General features: G+C 39.7%; 1 protein-coding gene across 1 annotated transcript in view; it reads left to right on the top strand.

The window, feature by feature from the left end:
* Positions 1-6,586: 6,586 nt before the first annotated feature.
* The window catches only part of JADE3 (jade family PHD finger 3), a 40,385-nt gene continuing 39,060 nt past the window's right edge, over positions 6,587-7,911 (top strand). The window contains exon 1 of the mRNA XM_062515014.1: positions 6,587-6,614. The gene's annotated coding sequence lies outside the window, so the exon portion shown is untranslated. The remainder of the gene's footprint in view (positions 6,615-7,911) is intronic.

Raw genomic sequence — 7,911 nt, 5'->3', positions numbered from 1 at the left:
TGGAGAAAAGACAAGGACCTACTGACAAGAGAGTTGGTGTTCAAACTGTGTCAAGAAGAAAGAGGTGAGATCATTTGGTCCAGTGCTGGGGGAGACCTGGTAAAGACTTGAGCAGCTTGAGGAAAGGTGTGCTTAATGTGCTGGGATAAACTTGCTGGCAGTAAGGGTCACACAGCATGGAAGGGGCTCCCCTGGAGAGGCTGAGGAGCCTCTGTATAAGCCTCTGAGGAGACTGCATAACAGAGTCTGAGTTCTCAGTCTTACCTTGCTGTCCTTTTTCAGGACCCTGGCAGATCTTTTTTTCTGTGACCATCTCTCTTTTTGCAAATGACAGTGCAGTGTGTGGGATGGTTGATGAGAAAAGCACAAAACTCTATTTTCAACGAGTCCAGTTCTTGTTTTGGTGGTTTGGCTGTTGGTAAGCACTGTGGTAAATTACAGAGAGAGTGATAGTATAACAGTAGTGATAACTACAAAAATAGATCTGTGTTCCAAGTGGCCTTCTGTTGTTATAAGTTGTATTTTAAGAAATAAATCTTGCTGATGCTTTTTTGCCTGGTGACGCTTAGTTTCTAGGCAGTATTTATGAAAAGCTAATCTGTGCATTTCTAAGTTCGTTTTCTGTGTCTACACTGTCCTTTAGTTCCTGTATTTTTCTTCCGCTTTCTTCATGCCACAGTTTCTGTTGCTGGCCCATTGCTTTTTCAAATACACCTGGAGAGTAAGAGTTAAGTCTGTGGGCAATCTGTGTGGAGGGTAGGGTGAGCATCTTCTGTGCATTCTTTACCCTGCTCCTAAACTTGCTACTCACTGGGAGGTTGGTATTCTTCCATTTTTTTAATCTATTGGGGAAGAACCCCCTGACCATTAATTTGAGGTGACTTAATTTAGTGTTTCTCAATCAGTATGTTAAGACAGCTCTTAAAATAAGGAGGGGGGGAAATAGTATTTTGTGGGAGAAACTGTATTTTTCATGCCATTTTCTGTATTTGTTCATGATTGTGAAATAAGTAAAGTTGGGAGTGAAGATTATGACTGTATACTGTAAGGATTAGAGAAAGAAAAAAAATTAGTTGAACCTTCCAGTATTTCAGAGTTCTTCTTGGCATTTGACTGAGCAAATAAATGTGTTTTTAATGAAGAGTTCAAAAATATATTAGTTTTGTGGTTCAGCTGGGAGGCAAAAGCTGTGGTTTTGTTCACACTTAAAAGTTGTAGGCTGTGTTGCATTTTAATGATGCCATTTGAGCTGCCACAACCAGGGCTTTGCTTGTGTTTCTATGGAAAACTTATATTAAATGGTTTCAATCGGGACATTAAAGAATTATCCCATAATGAAGTATGTCATAAGAAAAATTCGTTCAACGTCATATTTGGAAAACTTAGTCATCTGTTTATTAATTATTTACTTATTTTCTTCACTTGCCCTCCCTCTTCCAGTGCATTTTGTGGGTGAGGCTCTTGGCATTTCTTAGCTGGAGGGTAGAGGCAGAGTCCCAGGTGGGGTAGTACCAGGCAGAGCAGCAGGGAGCTGTTAAAGCCAGCCCCTCTGGTCACCCCCACTCCCTGTGTGCCAGGTGTTTCTGCTGCCCCTGAGCTGGGTCCTTCTGGATGGAGTCAGGAGGTTCCTGCACAGACCCTGTGGATTGCTTGGGGCCATATGTGTGGTGGTGGCAGAGAGTGTCTGCTTATCTCAAGTTAAAAACCCAACCCACAGTAGTGTGATTCATGTTTCAACAGCCTTGGCTCTGGTACTGCTTTGATCTACAGATCTTCTTGTGTTGCTCAAAGTTAATTGCTTAATGTGGGGTATAGCCAGAGAATGTCAGGAAGATGGGAAGAGGAACTTAAGGAAGATTAAAAAATAACCAAAACAAACCTCCAAATGAACCAAGCATCTCTGCTGCCCCCCCCCCCCCAAAAAAAAAACAAAAACAAAACAACAAACAAACAAAACACCAAACGCACAAACACAAAAAATGCCCAAAAAAATGAAACTTTAAATCCAAGTGAATTAGAAGAGCCAAAACTTCAAAATTTTGCATAGTCAACATACAGGAGCTCCAATGTATTGTGTTCCCCTTCTCTTCCCTCCCCTCCCAGATTGTAAGGAAATGTTTTCCTTTGATGTCACGGCCTAAGTTGAGCAACAGTAGTTGTAGTAAGTAATGGGATCCACTCACTGCCACTCCTCAGTGGATGGGTGGTGGGTGGTTGTATCTTTTTCTTGTACTCCAGATGGGTGGAGGAGTGCAGATGCTAGAGTATGGTGCTGACATTTTGGCCAGCAACTGCCTTATTTCAGTTAGAAAAACATTGTCATATCCCCTCTTTTAATTCATTTTCTTCTGGCAGGGTCTGCAGTTATTGCTTCCTTGGTTTTTACATGCATTTTTGTTCGGTAATACTTTCTTCCACAGTTCGTAGCTCTCCTGTTTTTGTTAACTTCTTGCTCGGTGGCATGGAGCGGACTGCCTGCCGGGACAGCCCCTGGTCCGGCTGCTGACATCTCTGAGGAGTGCTGCAACTCATCTGTTGAGTGTGATGGCTTTAATGCCTTTGCCATGTGCATTACAATAGGGCACAAAACATACATGTGCATGATCCTGCAGGAGGGGAATGCGGGCAGTTGGTGGAGGGGTAAATTCCTTCTATTCCCATATTTAATATTGCTCAAGGCTCAAGACTAGATTAAAAAGGGCGAGTAAGCAGAATCCCTGCCAGGGAAGCTAAGCTATTCAGGATTGTCAAGGAGAGGTCTGGAGGAATGTCATGAGGAATTAAATCAGGAGCCACATGGAGCTTTCCCTCTATGCTTATTTTGTTTGCCCTCCTATGAATTTCTAAGCATGCGTGGTTCATAGAAGACCCTCTTGAATGAAGAAAGCATCAGTGTATGAGGCGAAATCAACGCCTTAAGCCAGTTGAATAAGTGTACATCTGTCTGAATGTGTTTGTTGAAGTGTTTTTATTCCCAAAGCAGGATATAGAAAACACTAATTACTATTTCATTTTGTTGGTATTGGTAAAGTTATTTCTCATTCGTGTTAAGAGGATGGCAAAATCAACTTTGAGAATGTTCTTATGAATTTGTTCTTAGCTGTAGTACTTGCTGCATTTCCATCATAGTGTGTGCACATATAGCTGATATATTTCATTTTTCCACTTATCAAATGAGAATTGTGGAATTTAAGGCTTTATATTCTGGGCATATCATTTGCTTGGGAAAATTGCAATAAAAATAAAATACAACCTTCACTTACTTGCCAAAAATTAAATCACAGCTCAAATATGAAATGCCTGATGTCACTCCTTCTACCTAAAAGCACTCCTTTCATTTTTTTAGGAGCTTGTGATGTGATCAGCTGAAGCGAAAACATCTACCTCATGACCTGGCATGTAAGTGAAGGAGGAGCTGATACTTTAAAGTAAATAAATAAATAAATAAATGTGTGTGTTGGTGTTTACAATGTGTAAATTGAATCTATATACCTTCAACTTCCAGATATCACCTTTTAAATGAAAGCTTTCTGAATTTTAAAGGAATATAAAGTCTTTTAAAGGGGAGGAAGTCATAAAAGAAGCTGTTAACAGTAACATTTCAGCCTGCAGGACTCCTTAATAATCTCAGTTAAAATCTCTCTTATGTATCCCATAATACTTGAAATGCTGGTAGGCATAGATGGGATAATTCTATCTTACCTCAATATTTACATGTGCTGCTTCTACTCCTTTTTCTTCTGTGCTTCTTTTCTGGATATAAATTCTGATAGTTGTGATGAATGTATACTGTACTTGGTGATACCCTTCCTAAAATTAAACAATGCTTGTGCAAAAGATTTAGATTCTTAATATACTCAAGATACTTAATAGTGAACTTTCTGTAGCTTTTTGGCACTTCTATTTTATTCCCTTAAGTAAGCAAAAATATTTCAATCCTCTGCAGAGGCATTTTTAGATTTCTTTTTTTTGTCTGCCCACTCTGCTTTTCTTTTATGTGGCTTAGAGGATTAAAGTGCAGTCAATGCTTTGAGGGGCCAATGTCAGCGGTGAGCTGAGTGTTCCTAATTGGTGCCAACACCTGTCCCTCATTATGAAGCCTTGTTCAAGCTGTCCGGTGAACCGAGGTAACCGGTCTCCCTAGCATGGCTCTAATGTGATTATAAAACCCTCTCCTCATGCAAGTTTTATTACTTATTCAACTTTTGGACTGATGTGGAAAGTGAAGCTAAGCTGAGCCATTTGGCTGGCTACCAAAGATCATAAGGAGTGGCAAAGAGAGAAGGGATTCACTTATCTCAATTTCAAGAATTTTAGGTCAAAGCTTGCCTCTGTTTTACCTGTTTAAATTTTTTAAAAATGAGGAGGGGAGGACTGTTTTTTGTTTTTTTCCTCATTTTCAATGTCAAATACTCTGAATTTAGAGACCAGATCTACGGACTCCAACTGAGCTGTGAACATCTGAGTGCAGCTGCTATTGTGCATAACCCATTGATTTTCTGCAAATAGAGCTTTGGCCTTGACTACTCTTGCACCATTGCTTTGTCTTCGAGGGGTCAGGGCTTAGCAATTCTTTTCTACACAAAACCAGCATCAGCCTCTCCTCCCACCTGATTCTGTACTGTTAGCAGAGCTACAATGCATTGTGCTTTGCCATTCCAGTTGGAAAAGATGACCTCAGACAGATTTCACCAATTAAATTAACAGCTCAGATGAGATGGATCACTATCATGTTCAGGCTTTACAGGCAAAAGTTTAAGCATGGTTACATTTTTCTAAGTAGCTTAAGTAAGTTTTAGGCATTTAGCTTGCATAATTCAAGCGTGCAGCACTACAGTGCTGGCTGGAGATTTTGGGTTATTTCCTTATGAGGGAGGAGAGAGACAGAATAACTTCAGATGTGTATCTTGAGAAGGTTTGAGATAATAAACCTTTAAGAATCACATGAGAACACTATTAGTTATCCAGATTTGGAAAACCATAAGAAAATGAAAGTGTAGTGGATTCTTAGACTGGAGACATGGAATTGGAAGTCTAGTTATTAAAGGGATTGAATCTCTGCAGAATAGAAGAGAACCCAAAAGAAAATCCTGAGTGGAGAGGGCCCTAAGGTGGATGTAGGCTATATTTGTACAACTGTTTATTTGATTTCTCCTTAAAAAAGAAAAACTAAAAATCAACAACTCAAGTAGACTGGACATGATCCAGTCTTTTACTTAATAATACTGACCAGAATAGTTCAGTGAACAGTAATCAACAAACTTTAAGGGCAACTGGATGTCAAGTGTCAGAATCTCTGCTGGTTGTGCTCATCAAAATCTTATCTGGTAAACGTTCTCATTTCAATATTTATCATGGCCCTATATACACCCATCTCATTTGTAGTCCACAGAGGTCAGGTTAGGAAGTGATAAAATAAAAAACAATGAAATGCATAGCACAGAGAGGAATTAATGGGTTATGAGAATGTGTGGTTTCAGATTATTTACGTTACTCAATTAGGCCAGTTGCTGTCTCTGATAATGAGCAGCAGTGGACACCTAGGGAAAGAAAGCATTGTAAAGTTCTATTGACTCTGTTTCTTGTAATATTTTGATTTGGGGATTTCCAGGAGATTGACATGACATTGTTTGATAGCCTTTGTTCTCCATTTTGCCCAATTTTCTTCAATCTGTTTGCTTTTCAGCTTCTGCAGTATGCCATAGCATGGAGTTTCTCAGTCATTTTGTACATAATGACTTATTTTCCTTCACTTAATTACTTTCCCTTGAAGTTTCTTCTGGAGAAGAAGAAACTGTTCTGTTTTCCTTGTCTCCTGGGCTGTGGGAAGCTGTGAGTAGTCTCTTCATTCTGTTGCTTCTCTTTGCCACTTAAAACAGATCTCCTTTCTTCTGTATCTTCCTTTCACAGTTAGTCTCAGTTTGTTTCATCTCTTACCCTAAAACTGTGGCAAACTTTCCTTAGAGCTGTAGTTGGGGGTTTGCATTCTGCAAATACTTCTCCAATGGTGTTGAGGGAGCTGGAGTGAGGGAGCACTTAGCCTGAATGAGTGATCCACTAATGTTGCTCATCCATAAAGCTTTCTCTGTGTCGCTGAGTGGGTGTAGCAAATGAAACCAGACAGGTTTGTGTAGGTGCTTGTCGCTGCTGCTCTTGGCCCTTCCCAGAAGGATGCCTCTCTTGCATCAATGTGCTGTTCTCCTACACTAGTTTGCTACAGGTGATTTGGGAATGTCCAAGTACAGTATTTTAAAAGACATTCAGTTAGTTAATGTGTGCGTTTTCATTGTCTTCAGACCTAGAAGTATCTCGCAGGTGCTGTGGTGTGACTGTAAGTATTAAATGGAAACCATAGTCGATGCTGGGATAGGCCAACAGCACTCTGACTCACTGGCAGGGGTGTCTGAGGGAGCAGCTTCATTCCCAGATCACAGCTCCTGTGTGAACAGCCAGTCACTTTTGGTGTTCAGAGCTGGGGAGGTGGATGGCTGGAATCTGGGGTGGCTTTATTCTGCCCCAGTCCAAGTGCAGGCTTGATTGTGCCTTCTCTCCTTTGCAGAGCCCCTGGTAACTGGTACAGCTGCAGTCTGCCCCATGTCCTGTAGCTGGGCGAGGTAAGAGCCTGCAGAGAGGGCAGCTTCTTTACAGGTCTGTGAAAACCTCCCTGACCAAGTGGAGTTGCACATACAAAACATATCAGCTGCTGGTTTTGCATTGCATCATGGAGTCTTATTAAGAGTGATGCTGCTGTGAAGGTATTTTGGTTTGTTTTGTTCAGTTTCATAGTTGTACTTTCAGTTGGTACCTCCTTTCCTATTTCTCAGCAGAGATTTTAGTACTGCTCTTGACAGCATGGCATTCAATTGCAGCAGTTGCAGCATCTTGTGCCATATGAATAAACATGCGGTAAAACACCTTCCTACTTCCATGGCTTGTAGACATTTCCATTCTTGTCAGTAGAGGAGTGCAGATGAGAAATTGAACCTTACCTGGTTTTCAGGATGCATCTCTTAACTGTTGTCCCAAACAAGATGTGACATTTTTGAAACCTTGGGCAAATAGAATCATCCCTTTTTTCAAGGTAGCATTAACCCCAGTGGGCAAGTCTGTTGTTTATTTAGCCATTACTACAGCTCGTGTTAGAGACCTGATAGAGATAATATTTTATGATGATAGAGAGTAGTATGATAGAGAAAAAAAAATTGCCTCTACTTTGTACATAAAAATGGACAAACATCAATTGACCATAATGTTTTCTTCCCCACCTCGGTTTGGTGATATAGAGAAACCTGGAATTATATTTATTTTTATAAATCTATTTCAAATCTCTGACTAAAAGACCTTCCGTGTCCTTCGAAGTGCTGTATATTAGATTGTAGTACATAACATTAATTTAATTGACCAGACATTAAAATTAATTTAAAATCATTAGTTATTAAGACAGACTTTTTGTCTCTTCAAAAGGTTTTTTAAACTAACAAGTGTTTTAAGAAACCTTATAGTAACTGTTTTTTCATGCTGTGATGTTTTGACATGGAGAACCAAAATAATAATGCAGTTGCATATATACATGTTGTGTGAAATGTTAGAAAATATAGTAGAGTATTAGTATTCAACCAGAGATTTGAAATATTCCAAATACTATTTAGAGTTCTGTCTGTGACAGTACATTCCCTTTAATTGTTCCTATCCAGTGATTCCCAGTGCACTCTTTGTATTTGAGGAAAATTTTAGCATCCAGATAGTTTTGTTTTTTTTTTCAGCTTGTGAATGACAGCCATTTCATGTCAGATAAGGAAAGAAATTATCAACCTAATGTTTCCTGCAGGAAAATATTTGTGTTCTCACTTTCTTTGAGTAGTGTATAAAGATGCATATTGATGTTTTCCGCGTTTTACAATCCTTTAGGTT

Source organism: Cinclus cinclus, chromosome 2, assembly GCF_963662255.1.
Source record: "Cinclus cinclus chromosome 2, bCinCin1.1, whole genome shotgun sequence".
In the NCBI taxonomy this organism is placed as follows: Eukaryota; Metazoa; Chordata; class Aves; order Passeriformes; family Cinclidae; genus Cinclus; species Cinclus cinclus.
Note: the sequence above shows the minus strand (reverse complement) of the source record. Positions and strands in the feature narration are given on the sequence as shown.